This window comes from Cupressus sempervirens, chromosome 1 (assembly GCF_028749045.1).
Source record: "Cupressus sempervirens isolate cs-2001-9-10 chromosome 1, ASM2874904v1, whole genome shotgun sequence".
NCBI lineage: Eukaryota > Viridiplantae > Streptophyta > Pinopsida > Cupressales > Cupressaceae > Cupressus > Cupressus sempervirens.
Genome location: NC_143118.1, coordinates 284,567,559 through 284,588,419, shown reverse-complemented (window position 1 = coordinate 284,588,419; position 20,861 = coordinate 284,567,559).

Sequence of the window (20,861 nt, the reverse complement as noted above, 5' to 3'; positions counted from 1 at the left end):
TAATGATTTTAGTTAAAAGTTTTATAGTTTAAAGTTTAATACTTCGAATTCACCCCCCCAGAAGTATTCTTCCCAATTGTAAATTCCAACAATTAGGTTCATTTTACTCCCATTTATTCTAGTGTTTTCACTTATTAAACAACTTACAATGGGTTACCTTGGCACCCACTTAGGGCCCTGGCCCCCATTGCAAGCCACTTCCCGACATTACATATAGATAACCTGTTGGTGTTTGAAAATGTTACCTATTTCTAATTATCCCAATGAGAAACTAATGTATCTAGGGGCACCTAACTCCCATTATCAACACATCCATTCAGACACTAGGCCAACTATAAGGCATGACCCTTCTTCTTCTTCAAGCTCTACAAAACCTAGGCGGGTGAACCTATAGATTCCTTATATGGTACCAGTTATCAAAGCATACACTGAATCTATTCAAAGCAGATTAAACCCTTATTTCTCCTATGAACTCATGAAATAACACAAACCTACGATAGCTAGATGCAAATCTATGAACCTCATAAGCTAAGTGAGGGCATTCTATGATAGCTCTTCAACATGAAAGGGGAAAAGCGTTTGATTTTTGATCTTGATGTTCAACAAATCCTCAAGCATGCAAAAAAACCTAATGATCCTGTAACTGATCAGTGCCTAATCCATTGGGAAATTTCATGAATCCAAAACATACATCTGTGACATTAGGACGTATCTCATATACCCAAACATCAGATCTATCCAACCACCTTGTGATTCAGACATCAGTGTTCATTCAGGTCTCATTCTCACAAAATATCCTTCTCAAACAACCAGTAACCTTGTTTAAACATATCGAGCATTTACTTGGCCCTTTGGTCCAACAGCAAAATACATCAAACATACAACCTGAAAGGGATGCAAATAGGTCTCAAATCTTTGTTCCAAAACCATATAAGACTTACAGATTGCTGAGATAGGAGACAAGAACCAGAACAAAACTAGTGAAATTGTTGCTCATATGTATTCATTTCCTTGAAACTATACATTCAGATGCATAAAATTAAAACATGAAACAACCTAATATCTCAGAACTATCTATATTATCTCTACAATGTTGTTCACATGAGAGTTCTACTGAAGAAAGTGGTGTCACAGTCATGGAAACATGTCAAAATACTGGAACCAATGGTCTCATAGTGCAAAAACTGGAATCCCTAATGGTATCACAGCCATGAACTTTTTCTTCCCAAAAATTGGAACCCTTCAAATGACAGAAAGAAAGCAAGATATAGGAGGGAGATGAATTCTCAGATCTGTTATACAACTGATAGCTATCCACTTGAAATTCAATCCTATGCAACTAAGTAACCTCTTTCTTCTTTCAAAACATTTGATTTGATTTTTTGTTTCATCATTACATTGCAACTGCTTTGAAATATCTCTGCCTAATGATGAAATCCTTTTGCATCTAAAATATCTGAAACCTTATGCAATTCTGGTGAAATTATGAATTTTTCATTGATTTTAATGTAACTAATTCAACCCCAACTACATTATTACCATCTTTTATGCATATCCAGGTCATTATCTTGACAAAAAATCAAAACTGAACTTCTTGGTCTGAAAATAGTTGCGATTTAGGTACCTGATGGAAAACCTCATGTAGCTCAAACTAACTAATACCTGTGCAAAAATTGACTCCAGAATTGGAAAGTTCGTCTTCTCCCAATTCTAGCGATATATAACATCACCTATCTAGCCTCTCAAAAATATCCAGAATCTTATTTCAAAAATTAGTCCCCTACTAGAAGGTTTAGGCTTGCAACTTTGATTTTTTATAAAATTTTAAAAATTCTAAAGTATAAACTTTGGAAAATGTTTCTCTTCGAAATTTTTGAATGTGACCCACTGCTCGGAAAAAATAAAAAATTATTTTTTATTTTCTACAAATTTTTCCTTGCCCTTTGAATCTGGGGTCAAAATGACTTTGACCAGCTACCACGTGTCTACATTTGATTGGCCTACACAGTCTGCATCATCTACCATGTCACCAACTGCTCCGAGACCACTTGCCACATGTCATTTCCTGATTCTCCCTCGCTATGTCGCTATCTGACTCAACAACCTCCATGTCATTGGCGACATGGCAAAGAAATGACACATGTCATCCTGTGCCACCTCATCATCCACCTTGGAACTCGTACCATGTCAGCCTTGCTATCTCGCTATAATTAACTAGCGAGCATCTTCGTATGGCGAGGAAACAACAACCCTCCAATCGAGACACTTGTCAACATCTGGTGCTTTCGTCGCCACATCAGTGTGCATGTACCTTGGTTCAAAACTTTGCTTTCTACATGCTGACATCATTGTACAATTGGCTAGGACCCACGTGCAAACAACATTGCCTTCTAAAAGGCGCTTCTCATAAGACACCTTATCTGTCGTGTTGAACAGTATTTAAAGACTTAACATGTTTTTTTCATGGGCCGTGTGGGATTTTAGCATTCAAACTCTTTTAAATCCTCACCACTTTGCTACTTCTTTAAATGTGTGAGGCTGAGTCATTGTTTGTTGCTCATGCCCTAGACGTCCCTGTCTTCAAAACGTAGCCTCTCCTACAACTTAGGCACGTGGACTCTCCTGATGGTGTCTTTACTTTTTTAGAGTGTTATACCTTGCGTGGGGCTTTTTCATGGTGTGGAGGCTCTTTTTACACCTTTGACTTGCATTTTTATTTTGGTTGCATGGTCTTTTCTTGTTTGGCATTCTCACCATTCTTCACTGCATCTTTTAGCGTGAGTCTCCTGCGTTGAATCTGCTGCTATGCTTTATACTGCACTGGGAAATTTTTGGTTGTAGGCTTTACTCCTAAGAAGAATAGCTTCATCTTAGCTGTATGGTGCCTATTGCAAATAACTCCATTTATGGAGTGAAACTTTCAATCATCCTACCTTTTTCTTGAACGTTTCCTCAGTCTATGATTTCATGTTAGAATGGATGTTGTAATCACCTAAAAATGGTCATCTAGACTATTAGCCCCCTTCTCAGCATTTTTGCTAAATTAATTTAATCATTTACCTAGACCAAATTGCTAATAATCAATTTGTTTGATTATAACCTATAGTTTGACTATGCTATCCTAAGTTCATTATTTGATTAAAAGAACATGTCCCCTTTTAATTAAATAAAAGACCCCATTCTTCTAACCCACTTAAAGTGCACACATAAAATCTTTTTTCTATTTTGCAATTAAAAGAAAAGGCTTTGTGACTTTTGTCTTATATGACAAGTCAACTTATATTCTATTGGTTGATTTGTGTGTGCACATGGATCACTCCTATTTTTGAATTCCACCCTTGATCATCCACCATCTTCATCTTGATCTCTACCGTCCATACATCTTTAAAAGGGAGAGAGCTTTCCCCCTCGATCCATCCTCATTTTGAATATTGTTATGCTGCAGATTTTCTAACAAGTTTCTTTGGAGCTTTGTGGAGAACTTCTATTTCTTGTCTACATTCTCTCATACCATAGCATCTTAGCTTAGCTTTCATTTTTACATGTAGCTTAATCTCACATAGCTTAATAATGGTATTGTAACACTCTCATACATGTTTTAGCATAGCTATACTTTCCATCTCATTCTAGCTTAATCTTCATTTGCATTGCATCCTTGAGGAACTCCTTGGGACATTTGCATTCTTGCATCTTGTCTTTGGAACCTCCCATTGCATGGTTTACTAGCAAGAAGAGTATCTCTAAGGCTCATCTGAGAGCCTTTTTATTTTTGAAATATACTCTCTTGCACTCCATGGATAGGGAGCTCTAAGCCGGCATCCAAGCATTCCAACTCATGGAATCGTTTGGATAGAAGGGTTTAGAGTGGGACACTTTCGAGTGTACATTTTTTGGCGCCCACCGTGGGGCTTGAATCAAATTTTCAGCTCCATTTGCTTTCATTTCTTATCTTTGATTTTTTACAGCAGCATATTGAGTCTAATCAAATGCTTTTGTAGAATTTTCACTTTGGTTTTAAGGCCAAGCCATAAGTAAATTGGTTTGAAGGCCAAAAACTTAGTTGGTTTAAAGATTTGATCATATCTTTTAAACCGCTTAGAATTTGGTTCTGAAATTTTGTTTGCAGGTTGGGTATATGCTCAAAATGTCTCAGTCCAATTTTCAGAGCATTTTGACGTGATTTTCGGAAGTTATGATATTTTCTTTATTTTTCATAAAAAGTCATTTTTGATCGCAAATCAGCGCATTTTTTGGAAAAACTTACATTTTCAGAAAGATTTTTGAATTCTAATGGGGGTTCTTTCTTTGTGTTTTGAATTTTGAGATCGTATTAAGGATAAAAAATTCGATTTGATAAATTTGGCCTGTTTTGACAAAATCAATCTCTAGGGAGCAAATGAAAAGATTTTTTAAAATTTCTTGCATTTTTGGAAAGCTCTCTGATTTTTAACAGGGGTCTCTTTTTTTCATTTTCATTTTTGGATACGAAATCATAGCAAAAAAGTCTAATCTTGTTGACTAGGTCAAAACCAAAGAGTAAAAATGAAAGCATTTGTGATTAACTTGCACTTTCTTTGCATGTACTTGGTTGGAGGATAAATTAGATTTTTGAAGCAACTCACCACTTTTTATTGCAGATTTTTATGTTATTTTACACTAACTTTTGTTGCTAACAAGTTGTGATTTCAGGTTGCCATCCTTGTGAAAAAAATTGAAACATTGCATAAAAAGAACGCATGTCAAAGCTTCAAATGCACAAGGGCTACTAACGATTGTTTGCAGGGCTGCCCAAAGCATAAAAACCCAAATTTCTTGCTTTTTTGTTTTCATGTGTGGCATTGAATAATTGTTCATTTTTCATAGGCACATAAAACTTGTGATTGGAGTCTTTTGGTAATAGGAGAGTATGCTCTTCACCCTTGTGGTGAATCAGAAATCTTGACTTGCCATTTGGTTTCAAAAGCAAGGGGTAACTGAATCTTCTTGGCGTGTTTGGGAGAAAATGATTGGAATAGGAGAGTATGCTCTTCACCCTTGTGGTGAACCAGAAATCTTGACTTCCAAAATTTGATCCACTTTGTGTAGTTAGAATCCTTTAGAGGGCCTGCTCTCGGACAACCTGAGAGGAACGACCCAAGTGGGAACAAGCCGATTACCTGGCTCTTCCAACCCACTATAAACTCAAGGCTATCAAGGACACAAAACCTTGGTAGACGTAGTGTTTATCTTAGTCTAGTGTGATCGCTTATGGAATTTCGACCATAGGGAGATCACTAGGCAAGAATGCTTAAGGTACTCTTGTGATCGCGAGATCGGTTACTCATCGCAAGGTGAGGTGTCCCGTAATTGGGAGCAAGAGGAACACTATGAACGGAAGCCCGATCTAAAAAATCTAAGTTAGTAACTACCTTTTTTTTAGCTGCTCAACTTCTTGGTGCAAGGATTGATCCTAGTGGACTACCCGGATCACCCCAAGATTTACATTCACCATATGTGTTCCCTTGGTTATGCTTATGGCATTTCCATGACAAAGCCAATATCTCTTGTGGGCAACCACTTGGTGTGAGGCGAAGGAGCATCAAGCGTGGGCTAAGTTGTTGAGTAATGAACCATGACTTCTAGGTAGATATTGCTTGATGTGTTCTCGAATGTGCTATACCTGTGAAAATCTTTTGAACATACACATGACGATAATTCTAGGAAATTCTTTTGAGACGTCACATATGCTTGTATCATGTAAGGTTGCTTTGTCCCTTGCTTGATTGTTTGAAGACTACTCCATGTATCACTATCTTGCTTGGAAGGAAATTTCTTTTGAACATCAAATTTACTATGCTATCAATTATTGCCAAACTTTGTCAACCAAGTCAAAATGTCAAGTGCAAAAATTTTCTTGTGTTGCTTGCTAAGGGGAGTCGCATCATTTGATTTTGATTTTCTATATCTCTAGTTCTTGAACATGCTTAAAGTGACTCTTTGGTCTTAGTGCTCTTGGTATTTTTGTCTTCATGGTCTATGCCTACTTGCTAGTTATCCTTTTGCTAAAATGGTTGCTTTGATTTCTTGACTACACTCTTGGGTTGGAGAGTTGTTCACTTGTCACCCTGCTTGCTCTATCTATTTGGCTATTTGGGCATCTTGCCTAGCTATTGACTTGAGTCATTCATGTCGTAAGTTTCTTGGACATATTTTTTGACAAGTTTCTTTAATCTCTCTCTAATATCTTGGCAAGTGAACACTCTACCTCCTATAGTTTCAACATCAAGTTATCTTCTAGACTATTTTATGCTTGGCTTTGCATCTAAAACTATGGGATCTAAATCTTGTGCTACCAAACTTCAACCAAATCTAGATGATCATGATATCCTCCATGTCACTAAAGAGTTTCAAGATCTATATGCACAATACAAAGAACTAGAAGAGACAAATGATCTTTCTTACCTTCATTTCTCTAAGCGCATGACAAAAATGAAGTTTAAAATTGAGAAAAGGTTAGAGGAGAAGATTGCATCATTACATTAATCTTACTTAAGGTCTTTACATGCATATGAGTCACCTTCTTTGAGGTCATCCTCTTCTTCTAGGTCTGCATGCTCTACTTCAAGACATCAAATGTCTTCATCTTCTAGACCTAAAGACCTCTTTAGAGAACAAGCAAGTGATACCTCCTTTGAGCCTATGCTAAAATTTCATGATGGACCTATCTTTGACCAAGATAATGATGAAGACATGGATGTATACCATTCACTTGAGAAAAAAGAAGAAGATCCTAGACATATTTTTGAGAGGACTTTTACTCCCTTGGAACATTCTTATGATGACATTTTGCAAACACTTCTTGGCAATAAGATCATCATGTTACCTAAGTCTAGCTCATATGGAAATCCATTCTTGGATATCTATTGTGATTATCATCAACATAATGAGCATAGTACTTTAGATTGCATTGAGCTAAAACATAAAATCCAAGATCTTATGGATAATGGAATTATTGGAACCTCTAGTGACTCATGTGCTAAGGATACTTCTCTTGAGCAAGATTACATTGATGAACCTATGTCTAGTAGTGGCTTCATTACATCTTCCACTTCTTCCAACACTCGTGCATCTCCCAACACTTCAAATCTTTCCAACATGCCTCCATCAAATAAAGAACCTAATGCTTTTCACATTGACTACGTGTATCCTCAAGGGCTACCTCTAAAAGAAACTCAAGCTAACCTTTATTTGGCTGCAAACCTTTTCCATGCTACCAATCCTAAACATCCTCAACCTTCATGCACTACTCCATTCACTCTTCATTCTCCCTTGTCCTTGGAAGTGGCTCCATGTCAAGAAGACTCTCAAAAAGAAAAAGCTATAAATGTCAAGAAAGATCAAGATCAAGCACCCTTTCATCTCTTTCAAGATTTTTCCCCTCCATATCCTATGTCTTATCCACCTCCTAAATATGATGAAGACACCACTTCCACCGTTTCCCTTGAGCTTACTGAAAATTATGAGAAAAGTTCTCTTCATATGCTATCCAAAGCTACTTGTCAAGATCAAAGAATCCCCTCATGTTCTACTTCTCCACATCCACTTCAAAATTGTGCTCAAACTTCAAGTGCTTCTATTAAAAATGTTGTTCCTATCAAAGGTACTCATGAGTCTATTGATGGCTTTTACCATGTTGCTCACTCTAAAGATGTTGATATCCCTTCCCACTATCCCTTTGCATCTTCTAAATCTATCCTTGGTCCTTATCCATCTAAGCTAAAGCATTCAAACCTTCCATCCATATTGGGGCCTTATGTTCCTCCATCTCCTACATTCACTCCTAGCTCATTCCCTAGCTCTCCTATAATACCTCGAGATCAACAAAAACACTCATCCTTGATGACTTTTCACCCATCTATCCATCTAAACCAGTCATATCAGCCTTATTCATCCACAAATCCCAAGTCCTTTGGAAGTGAGAATAAACATAAGAATCCATTCAAAAAGAAAGATCACTATGTCCCATCTAATCGACATGTGAATGCTAAGAAGGAGAATGCACAAAAGAGATCGCAAAGGTCCACTATTAAAAAAGCTAAATCAAAGAAAATGTGGGTTCCTAAATCCATCATTGAAGAAATGCAATCTCAAGCACCCAAAGAACAAGGAAAATCTAAAGCTATATGGATTCCCAAGTCTCTTTTAAAAGACTTGAAGATTGAAAATATTTCAAAGTTGACATTCAAGCTTCCAAAGGCTTCCATTCCATCTTCTTCTCAAAATATTTCTATAAATATTCCAAAGCCTTCCACTCCACTTTTTTCCAAATCTCTTCTACCTTCTCACAGATCTAAACCTCAAGCTATTTCATCCATGATTGCTCCATTGTTCTAATACCCTTCAAGGTGTGTGTCAATGTTGATCTTGTCCAATATTTTAGCTACCCATATGAAATCCTCTAAAGCTTACACCTCCTTTCTATACATGAACTCTTATCCTCCATATATTCTTCCTACTACCATTTCCCTTTCATCACCCTATCAACATCTTTGAGCATACCTTTCTATGGTCTTGGCTTATCATGACTTATCTTTTCTATAGGAGCACTATCAACATTCAAAAAGCTTGAGCTCTTTCTAAAAATTCAAAAAAAAAATGAAAAATGAAAAAAAATGAAAATGTGCCTTGGTGAAAACCACTTCTTGTGGCACCTTGGTAGCAAAAGTAAAGAGAAATAAATTTATCCTATGGTGAAAACTACTTCTTGTGGCACTTTGGATAAGTACCATGATGAAAACCTGGCAAATAGGCATCATGCATAATTCTTCCATCATCCATCTATCCCCTCTTCTCTCTTTGATCTTGACAATGTTGAGCTATCTTTGCATATTGGCTATCTTATCCACCAGATTTTCTATTGTGCTCTCCCATTCACTCATAGCCTCTATCTTGAGCTTTATTCTTATTGCTCTATCACATCACTATCCTATCTAGTTGACCCCTTGGTCTTGATCATAATAAATGAAACATGGTTCTCATAGGTCTCTTGACATGGCTACTCTTTTGGACTACACACTTCATGCTATCTCACTTGTTGGCTTCATTGCTTATTCTACATGCTATCTTGCTCATTACTTCCATTGCTTATCCAAAACATGCTTCATATGACTATTTCACCTCTTTCCCTAGCTGGGGTACTCTTGAGGAGTCAGTTCTTGAGGATCACTTTCACTTGCTTCATACTCTTTTTTCATCCATCTTTGCTTATCCACTGGCTCGTTGCTCCATCATATCCTATACCTTGCTAGACATTGGGAGAAAATGATGTGATCTTGCTTGAGAACTAGTGATCTCTAAAACCTTCTAAAAAATTCCAAAAAAAATCATATACGATGCTGAAAAAATCCTAAAAATCAGAAAATGTCTTGAAAAAATGATCATCTTAGTGAAAACCTAGAAATAGGCACTTTCATGTATCACAAAAAAAAATTGAAAAAATCAAAAAATTGAAAAAAAGTCCTGAATAAAAGCTGTCAAGTGGTGAAAACTTGGAAACAGGCACTACTTGAAACCCTTGCACCTATGTCTATCAATCTCAATCATCCACTTCGCTACACATTTCCTAGCTTGGAATTGTTTCTTGTCCTCGTCTCGAGGGCATAGCTACTTAGCCTATTGAGGTATTCTTGTGCATTAGGGTTTCTTTGACAACTCACAAAATAGTGTTTCTCAACACTTCCCCCACCTTGACATCAAGTGTTTTTCAACACTTTTTAGATAGTTTACCTACGGTCTTCGATGTTGTGATATTTCTCACTACCAGAATCAAGTCTTGAAAAAATGGCCAAGTGACTTGCACACACGCACTTTAACACTTAAACGACTGAGCTATGCTGATCTTTATCTACTTTGTGTGCTATCTATGATGATTTCTTTGCCATGTGTTCCCTCCCTAATAGTCTTTCAAGGATGTCATTGACTAGAAGACTGGGGGCATGGGGCATGTTTTCTTGATTTCTACTTGTGGGTATACTGTTTTTGTCTATAGTGTTGTAAGCATTTATGCTGGTCCTATTCAACACATTGACTTACAAATGAATCATCCTTGACTATTTTGCAAGACCGCACTCAGGGTTTATCCTGGCGCTTATGCCTTGATACAGGTGTAATCTTGCTAAATTAAACTTAGGGAATCTAATCGTGTAGTTATCTTGACTTACATGTCTCTGATGCTTAGATTGGATTTCCACATACCTATCTAATATCAATCATATTCATATCCTCATAGTTATACTAGTGATGGTTGTATGATCTCATGATGTCCCTAATAAATGCTCAATGATGAAATTAAGAGTCTAAATGTTATGCGCTTCTTGCTGGTAAACCACTTTGCATATTAGCTTGTATTTTAGGTTCATTTTCTAGCTTAGTCTTGCATTCTTGCATATGGGGAGAGCTCTCTCTTCATCTTTTCATGGACATATCGGCTAACTGCTTTCATATATTTCTTTACTTTCTTCTTGTTCATGTCTTTTCACCTTCTTAATCTTTCACTTCATCTCTTTTCTATCTTATCATCACATTATATAAATTTTTGACCTCTTCAATAATTTCAACATCCTAGATTCATTTTCGGGATCGAAATCTAAATTCGAGTTCATCTTAATGGTCAAAATCACATTTTAAAATTTTACCTTCTTCTGAGCAGTTAGCTGACCTTTTGAGGTCTAATCTCTAAATCATCACTGGGGCATCTTCATTTCTTCATGTCTTCATCATTTCCATACTTCATATCTACTTGAATTCACTGTTTCATGTCTAAAATCACCTTTCTACTCAATTTGACCTAATTTTTATGTTATATCCTTCAAGATCAACTCTAGTCAAACTGGGGCATTTTATCAATTTTTTTATAGTCATTCTTGGGGTTTAATCATCTATCTATCATCTTGGACATTGCTATATTCTATTTTTCTCATTTCTAGCCAGTTTTTGCATCCCCTTACCTCATTTCAATTTCGATCCCGAGGGGGCAGAAATACTCTATCACTGCTTAGGAGCATTTGTTTGATCTTCTCACTTGCTCTCACTCTATCCACTTTTCTAAGTGTTAGCATTCTTCTTTAATTCTAACATCATCTTTTCCTAGTGTTTAGTACTATCACTATCAGGCTGTACATTCAGGACTTGCTATCTTTTTCTACATTTCGTTCTTCAAAATCAGATATCTATATCTATCATCGCCTACTTGGTTTCAATTTTCTTTGACATAATGTGTTCCCAGATCGATCACGCATTAGTCAAAGAGGGGCAAATGTAATCACCTAAAAATGGTCATCTAGACTATTAGCCCCCTTCTCAGCATTTTGGCTAAATTAATTTAATCATTTACCTAGACCAAATTGCTAATAATCAATTTATTTGATTATAACCTATAGTTTGACTATGCTATCCTAAGTTCATTATTTGATTAAAAGAACATGTCCCCTTTTTATTAAATAAAAGACCCCATTCTTCTAACCCACTTAAAGTGCACACATAAAATCCTTTTTCTATTTTGCAATTAAAAGAAAAGGCTTTGTGACTTTTGTCTTATATGACAAGTCAACTTATATTCTATTGGTTGATTTGTGTGTGCACATGGATCACTCCTATTTTTGAATTCCACCCTTGATCATCCACCATCTTCATCTTGATCTCTACCGTCCATACATCTTTAAAAGGGAGAGAGCTTTCCCCCTCGATCCATCCTCATTTTGAATATTGTTATGCTGCAGATTTTCTAACAGGTTTCTTTGGAGCTTTGTGGAGAACTTCTATTTCTTGTCTACATTCTCTCATACCATAGCATCTTAGCTTAGCTTTCATTTTTACATGTAGCTTAATCTCACATAGCTTAATAATGGTATTGTAACACTCTCATACATGTTTTAGCATAGCTATACTTTCCATCTCATTCTAGCTTAATCTTCATTTGCATTGCATCCTTGAGGAACTCCTTGGGACATTTGCATTCTTGCATCTTTTCTTTGGAACCTCCCATTGCATGGTTTACTAGCAAGAAGAGTATCTCTAAGGCTCATCTGAGAGCCTTTTTATTTTTGAAATATACTCTCTTGCACTCCATGGATAGGGAGCTCTAAGCCGGCATCCAAGCATTCCAACTCATGGAATCGTTTGGATAGAAGGGTTTAGAGTGGGACACTTTCGAGTGTACAGATGTCATCCTCTATTGTTTATCACATAAAAATGATGATTAGGTTTGGAAGGAGGAGGAGTTCAATGAGAATCGGACGCCTTTAAAGCAGTAGAAAAAGTGATTGATTGCTTTCAAAAACCCTTCCATTGTATGAAAATTGCCATTAGCGATAATGACATATACATATACTTTTCCAACACCAAGCAAGTCTATCCATGGGTCGCCTTCATCTATAGAGTCCTTCATTTTATCCTACGTGGACTTGGCTTAACATATTCTTCACATGCCAGTGTTCTTTACATATGGGCAACTAGTGTATTCACGTTAAAATTCAGCGCATAGCACTTCATCTTAGAGCCTTGATCTCATGACACTGGTTGGAAGGAATTCTCATGGGCTGAGTTTTAAAGACCATCCTCCTTTCTTCAAAAAATGTGAATGCCCCTACCATATCATGCATCTCAATACATTTTTATTGGCATCCCTGCAATCATTAGTTTGAAACTTCATGCCATGTCTGTTGTTTAAGCTTTGCTCCCTCTTGCCAAGAGCCTCCAACATGATTTCAAATCTCCAAATGTGAGGCAACTCCCCACAAGGCTCTAATGTTGTGGATGGTGCTAACAACCATGTTGATCTTTTTTAAAATATACTCCACCCCTCTTAAATCCAAGTGACTTGATTTTAATAAAAAAGCCCATAGCATACTATAGCTTCTGGTGGAATCAGTCGGGCCCCAAAGTGGGTCTGGCTAAAAATTTCGTTGCTGGACAACTAACATGACAAATTGATCTGATGACCATTTTGAACTTACTGGAAACCAAATTGATCACTGATTGATCATTAAAAACACATTATCCTAGTCTTTGCAAACTATGACTTTCTGATGACAGGGCATGTAGGCTGGTCCTAAAAATTGATTCAGACATTTGATCAAACCTCGAAACTTTGGATATATCATCTTTCTAGCATGTTCAACAGGCTTGTCAAATCTCGTCTTATGAAGACATTGGGATCAAAAGATATCAACCTCTGAAGTTGCCTATTTAAAAATTACCTGCAGAATAACATGTCAGAAAGCATAAAATTGTGTTTGGTTTCGGCCTAGAAAACTAGACAAATGGGCACTTGGGGATCTGAAAATTGGGACACTGGTAGATTTCCATGAGGGGAATATAAATCTGTGATTTGGGCTCATGATGAATCATGGGATGAATTTGGCAAGGGTGTAAAGTTGGCTACTTGGATTTGCAGGACAGTGGATACCGGTAAAATATCATTTTTTACGAATGGAATGACCCTAGTAAAGTGTGAAGACAGATTTGTCAAGGCTTGAGAACTAACACACTTATGGTATTTTTAGAGTGGAATACAAGGGAACAAACCATCTGGTCTTACCAATCACGGATATAAAGTTATAGTTCGTCAAACAGGGCTACCCGAAATTATGAACAAAATGCAAATTTATAGTAGAGATAACTGAACAAATTTGAGGGGTTCGAAACCTAGTCAAACAGATTCAAAATATCTTGAAACTTGAAACATAGGTTCTCTGATATGCATACTAAATATCCTCAAAGTGGTGAATCATGAAACATAACCGGGTAAAAGATATTCAAATGCAAACATGGCTCTATGTCGATGTTTGACACTCAGGCAGGAAATGCAAAACTGAGAACCACTCAAAAAGGAACTTTGATGAATGGCTCAGGATATCAATTTAACATTACGAAACATATGTGTAGGCTAAATGAAGGGTGTTAGAAACATAAAACACCATTTAGACCTTATTTCCACATCCGGGTACACAAGCATGAAAAGCATTCATAGGGGCTTAAAGTCTCAACAGTGCTCAAAATTAGGGCTGCAATTTTGAGCGCCAACATAACCTACCCTAAGCTCGTGAAATCAAAAATCAAAGAATCATAGTAAAACACCTCAGTCCTAAAGAAGTGACTGGAAAGCATCATAGATAAATCACAATACCCATCATTTCTCAATAAGCAACTAGAAAGTATCACAATACTACTGATCGAAGACTCAAAATGGTTAAGTCAAATATATCATAGCACTTATCTCGCTATCCCATAATAACAATAAAAATCAGCAAACAACAAATATAATCACACTCATCATAGAGCATATCAACACATTACTATGGTTCAATAAAAATAATCAAGATCAAGTCAACATACTTTCACACTCACAAAACTCCCAAGCCTCTAGTAGATGTCCTAGAACTAGTCAGCAATCTAGTCAACCCCAAACTCCAAACATAGACATCACATAGAAAACAAGGTGTAAGTTTCATGTTTTGGTTTGTTTTTGAAAACATAAGGTTGAGTTAAATATATGCTTTCGGTTTTCATTTCAGTGTATGTTTTAAGTAAAAATATTCTCTGTTTACCCTATAGTTTAACTCATTCATTTAATCAATTAAAATATAGAATTACCCCATTATATTTTAAGTCAATTACCTAAAATATTCTAAGGATAATCATTTATTTATTTATATTACGAAAATAATAACTAATCATCTTTCAATAAAATAGTTTTCAATTCTAGAAAAATCATTATCATTATAAAATAAAATAAATTAAATTAAATCTATTAAATATTCCTTATTTGTTAATTAATCTTCATTAAATTCTATTTAATCAAATTAATTAATAACCAAATAAATTAATTACTTGCATTAAAATCCTTTATTAATAATGACAATTATAATAATAAATTCATTAATTAAAAATGAATTAAATTTAACTATATGTTAAAATTTTATTAATATATAAAAATTAATTTAAAAATAAATTTTATTAATTAAATTTAATAATAAAATAAATTAAAAGAATTCTATTTTTTTTTAAAAGGCATTTATTTTAAGGCCCACCAGCCTTGGGCACATAGTACCCTACTGTCTCAAGGCCTACAGCAACAATGGTAGAGAGTACCGTTGCTGTCACAATACTTGCGACAATGGTACTCAGCCACATGTAAAGGTAGGGGGTATGGGGTTATTCCCACCCTTCCCAAATTAATTTATATTTTTTAAAAAAATATATTAATTATATAATATTTTCGAGTTAAAATGTTTTTTTCCAAAATTAAATAAAACAAATTTATTTAAAACCTATTTTTTTATCACAATCCCAGCATTAATCTGATGGGAAAAATACAACGAACCCTACTATATATTTTTTTATAAAGAAAATTTCCACTTTAAATTCAAACCCTTCCTAGATTAATTTCCTTTCTTAAAATCTATTAAAAGAGGGTTGTATAGATCTTTTGATTTTCCCGTACACTAAAGATTTAATATTCATACTGGAAATACATAATACGAAAACATTTGTCACAAGAATTCTTCAGAAAAAACATTCAATAAACACGATGAAGATAAAAAAGAAATAACGTAATGAATTTTAGCGAATAATCACAAGCGTCTCCCTGGACATTGATGCTAATTGCTATGCCCTAGATAATTGTAGCGAAATTCCTCCTCTCAAAACCTTCTCCTTTCTGAAAATTCCTTCCTCTTCCAAAATTTGCGGTCCCTCAAAAATGAACCACCAAATTGTGATATGGAGTTTTCTCCTACAATTGGGGCACTAATTGTGCATTCACCCGAGAGAACTCCTTGCTCACCAAACTTTGACTCTAAATTAACTTTTCTTTATCTTTTCTTTTTTCTTTCCCATGCACATTTATTGAATTATTAAAATTACTTTATTTAATTTTTACTTGAATTTTCTTTTAATTAATTTATTTAATTTAATTTCATGCATGCACCATGCAATCATGAAACTTTTAATAAATTAATTTCTTTTTCCCATTTCTTAAATTATTTTTGAACATTTAATTGATAAAATATTTATTAACTTAAACAATAATATTATTTAGCATTTACTTAAAAATAAACTCCAAATATATTACTAATAAATTAAATAAATATAATCACATTCTAAATTTATTCTTATAACTTTCATCTTCATATTCAATTCTTTTTATTTAATTAGTTTTCCAATTAATTAAAGAAAATTACATATTAAAATATCATAATAATTTCTATTAAATTTAATCTTTTAATTAGACTTAATTAATAGAGAATTTCACCAAAGACTCATAAAATAAAATATGAAAACCCATCATAGAAAAACACACACAAAATCAATTCAGGGCTTATAATCACAAATTAATGTCATTTGACACATTCAAAGGGTAGTCAACTCAGATACTTGTCCTAATTTTCTAGGACAAATGACTTAAAGGTTTAGGATTTGGACTTAAGAATTTATCTCCCCTCTCTTACCATTGAGATAATGTGATAGGGTACGCTCATCTTGGCAATTCAAGGAAGTTGATACCCAATACCCATAATTTGCATAAAATCCATGCATATACAAGCACATATATAAACTAAGCTAAATAGGAAATGGTAGGAAGTGGTGCATCATGTAGATCCTAACTAGCAGGTGACTATGACTCCCTTCCTTAACCACATCAGAAATCTCATACATAAAGAAAACATACACGCACACCATACACATGTAGTATGGGGTAAGTATCCTTAAGAGAACACATATGATAATCCATCTAAACAATCATCATCAATAATTGAAAAAATTGTAATAATCATCATGCATACATGAAGTATAGAGTACCAAGTAATCTCATCATATAATCAACTGAATGTGAAACAATATCTAATAATCTCAAAACAATACTACTAATAATCAAGCATAAAGCTGACCTAAAAGAGTTTGGCAATGATAACATAAATGCAAACTAGGGGCAAGCACTATAGGATTTATCTAGATTGATACAATTGTTAGAAAGTAGTAGCAGGATTTGATCTGATAACAAAACAACTCACAAGTTAAAAATCTTTGATTTAGCTATCTATTCTTCTTAGCTTTCAATCCCTTCATCTCTAGTTACTTGTCCACCTTTCAAGCTTTTACCTCCTTAAGCCTTCATGATTAGTATGCCAACATCATATTCTTTTCTTCAGCCATCATATGAAGCAACACCTCTAGACTTCTTGTCTTTCTCTAGCTTGCACTCAGATATTTTTCTTATGGCCATGTATCTCTTTATATAGAAAATTTTAGTCTTTTTCCACTTAATCACAATTTTTCATCTTAGTTTTAGGTTAGATTCATCGAATCCTCCCTTCTTTCCATTATGTTCCACCTAGAAAATTCTCTTGCAATCCTCATTAGATTCACCTAAAAAGGGATTATCTTGAATTTTGGGCCACCAACTCATCAAACTTATCTTCAATACTATTCACACAATTTAGTAAATCAACTTTGTTAGTTTAGATTTGTCAAATCTTTGATCATACTCTATATACTATCACTTAGAAATAACATGTTGTTTACTCAACAATAATAGTCTTCTGATGCTCAGTCAACACTAGGTTGCTCGACATGAACTAAGTCTTATCTCAATCATTATTGTCATTCTTTTATGCTTGGTACATACTAACTTTCTTCTTTTCTTAACACATACTAATTTTTTTCTAAACCTGAACTAAGTGCTCAACTTACACTATTTTCTCAGTCAGGCTTGGTAGCCAAATTTTATTGCACAGTCTTCTTCTTGTCTTTTCTTGAGTATCCTTTCATTATAGCCTTAAGTAGATAAACAATACATCATATCATCAAAGTCTTATTTGGTCTTAGTGCTCCTTTTATACACCATATAACTCAACCTTTCTCTAGGTACTCTTGTTATCCTTTCTTTTCAAATCCTCTTCATCAATCAATCAAATGATAGCATTCAGACCAAAGAGTAATTGTCTTACCAACAAGTAGCAAGTTTGACATCAGTGACAAAATAATGATTGTTCCATGATAAGTTCCTATACTTCAACAATCTTCTTTTTCAACATGGAGTTCCCTTGAACTTGAATCCCTTGATGGACTGACTAGCATGCCACACACATTTGTTAGACTATTGAATGCCATCCCATTTTGTAGGGACTTTTCCCCCTCTTCCTTTTACTTTTGTGGTTCATAATAAGGCACACAAACCTTATAGAGAGACTAACTACACCCATTTGTAGTCCTTATCTCTCTTATTATGAGTTTGGATGTGATAAAGACTCAATTCTCTTGGGTGTTTGATGATTTCTTTGCCTCATAGATTGTAATAAGATTTTTTCTTGTTCTCTTGATCTACTTTACTATGAGTTTGAGGAAACTCACACTCCCACCAAAGTGGGGGCTAAATGTACCATCTGAAAATGTATTCACTTTCCTTTTAAGACCTTTTATCTCCTAATGTCTTCTTTGAACCATGGATGTTCATGTGATTGATCTCATTTTCTCCTCTACTCTTCCTCTTTCCACCCTATTTCTCCTAGTATCTGCCTAAGCTTCCTATGGCTCCCTTGACCTAACCTTTGGGACCACATCAAACTAGGTCAACCTAGTCCTCTTGGGATCTAGTCTAGGACTAGGTTAACCTAGTTCCCAGTGGTTTTAGAGCTCGAGACCCAAAAAGGCCTTAGTAGTTTAATTAATTTTATTTCGCTCTCCTGTTGGCTTATATTGTTTTCATGTTTCAAACATTATATATAATTAGAATTGAAGGCTTCATTTTGATATCTCATTCATTCATGCACTCAAGTAATCAAACTCTTTCTCTAAAGTCAACATTTCATTCGTTTACATTCAACAAGTTCAAGTATTCAATATTTTCAAGCATTTAAGCAAGGAGATTTCTATCTAGCATTGAAGGATCCTTTCTAAGCATGTCCTCTTCAAAATCTAGCTTATTGTTAGCCATCAATGGAGGAGATCTGAATTGAAGCATTCATCATCTTCTTCATTAATGCACATTTTATATCCATGACACCATGATGTGATTATAGTAGATCCATTGCAAAGTGTTGAGATACCCTACATTCCTAGTTCAATATCTACAACACATTTACATACAAAATCCTTATTCAAAAAGGTTTCAAGAAAGGTGAATCCTAACATTTTTATTTTATTTGAGTCATTTACATTTAAATTTGTCAATTATAGTTGATTCCTTAACCTAGATATTTACCAAGGTAATCCCTCATCAAACCACAACCATAAAACCCTTCTTTTATGTGTTTATCTACAAGATGTTAGTCAGAGCTTACAGATTTGGAACCTACTTTTTGGGATCTTTTCGGAGAAGTTCATTGTAAGTCATCATACTACATTAACTTGGTTTTGGGGTGTCCTTCCAAGTTTCCTAGACCTTCAATGCCCTTTTCCACAGAGATTTTTAGGTTTTGTTCCTTTTGTCTTTCTGAGATTCACAGACAAATATTCAAAAAATGTTTAAATCTATAATTTTTGGAGCTAAAATGCATCTTCCTCTATGCTTTCATATTTTATTTCCTTTCATATCTTTACTTTAGATCTTTATCTTAATTGGGCTAATTGTTTGCACATAGCATCTATATTTATATTATTTAAGAAATTAGTTCAATTTACATTCACATTATCCTATTATGGGCCAAAGAGTTCATTTCTGTGTATTTCAATTCTCTTAATATTTGAATTTAGTATTGATGCCCTTCTTCCTTGGGGTTCTAGATAATCTAATTTGGATAATAAGTGGAATTATATTTGTAAATTTTCCTCTTTCCCTTTTATACATATTTGAATGGCTTAGTGGCCCAATAAATAGGAAGACCTACAATCCTATTGAAGTGCCTCCCTTCCCCGCCTAAGTAGTTGTTACCTATTCTTTTTATTTAATTGTCTTGTATATGTTTTTTCCTTGAGGTTTTTTTTTCTATTTTCTTAGTTTGTATGTTGTGTTTAATGTGCTTATGAATGTTGTATTGTAAATATTTTCTCTTCCTTTTAAAATAGATTAGTTCTAACCTACATATGAGTCATAGAGGGGTAGCATTGAGTTGAGGTCTATGTATATGTGTGCTTTATTGATGTTGTGTGTAGCTATAGGAAGTGAGAAACCAAAGATTCCATTTGGTAAATCACCCCCTTTAAATTTATAAATTGTCCTTCTTTCTTTTCCCTGCAAGTTATAGTTTAGGCAATGAACCTGAATTTAGTTAACCCATTTAAAGTACACCACTATGAATTTATTTATTAGGAGTAATATATTTTAATACTTGAATAGTTCTTAACAACTCCATATATAAGTTTCAATTCCTCACCCATATTTATCAATATATTAATAACTTCATCCAAATATTAATATCCTTAATAAATAAACATAAAAAATAGTTAATGACTATATTATACAAATAAAATAGTATCAACTAAATAATATCAATATTATTAAATAAATCATCATAACCAACCAAATATTATATAGTATTATTTTAATAATATCCACTAAAGTTAGATTAATAATATGTGACTTAATAATATTAACCAAGCGTTACTAATATAACCAAACAATATTCACAATATTAAATAAATAAAGTCAATATTAATAAAAATATTTTAATATTGTTTATTTTTAATAAAACAATCTCAAAAATAAATAATTTACGTAACTTATAGCAAATAAAACAACATTAAATATGAAACAAATAAACAAGTTTAATAGCATTAATACCTATATAAGAGCAACGTCGATGAAGCATTGAAGGGAACATAAAACATTGCCACTGAAATGAGTGGGGTAGAAGGACACATCATTCAGTGGCACCAAGAAGGTA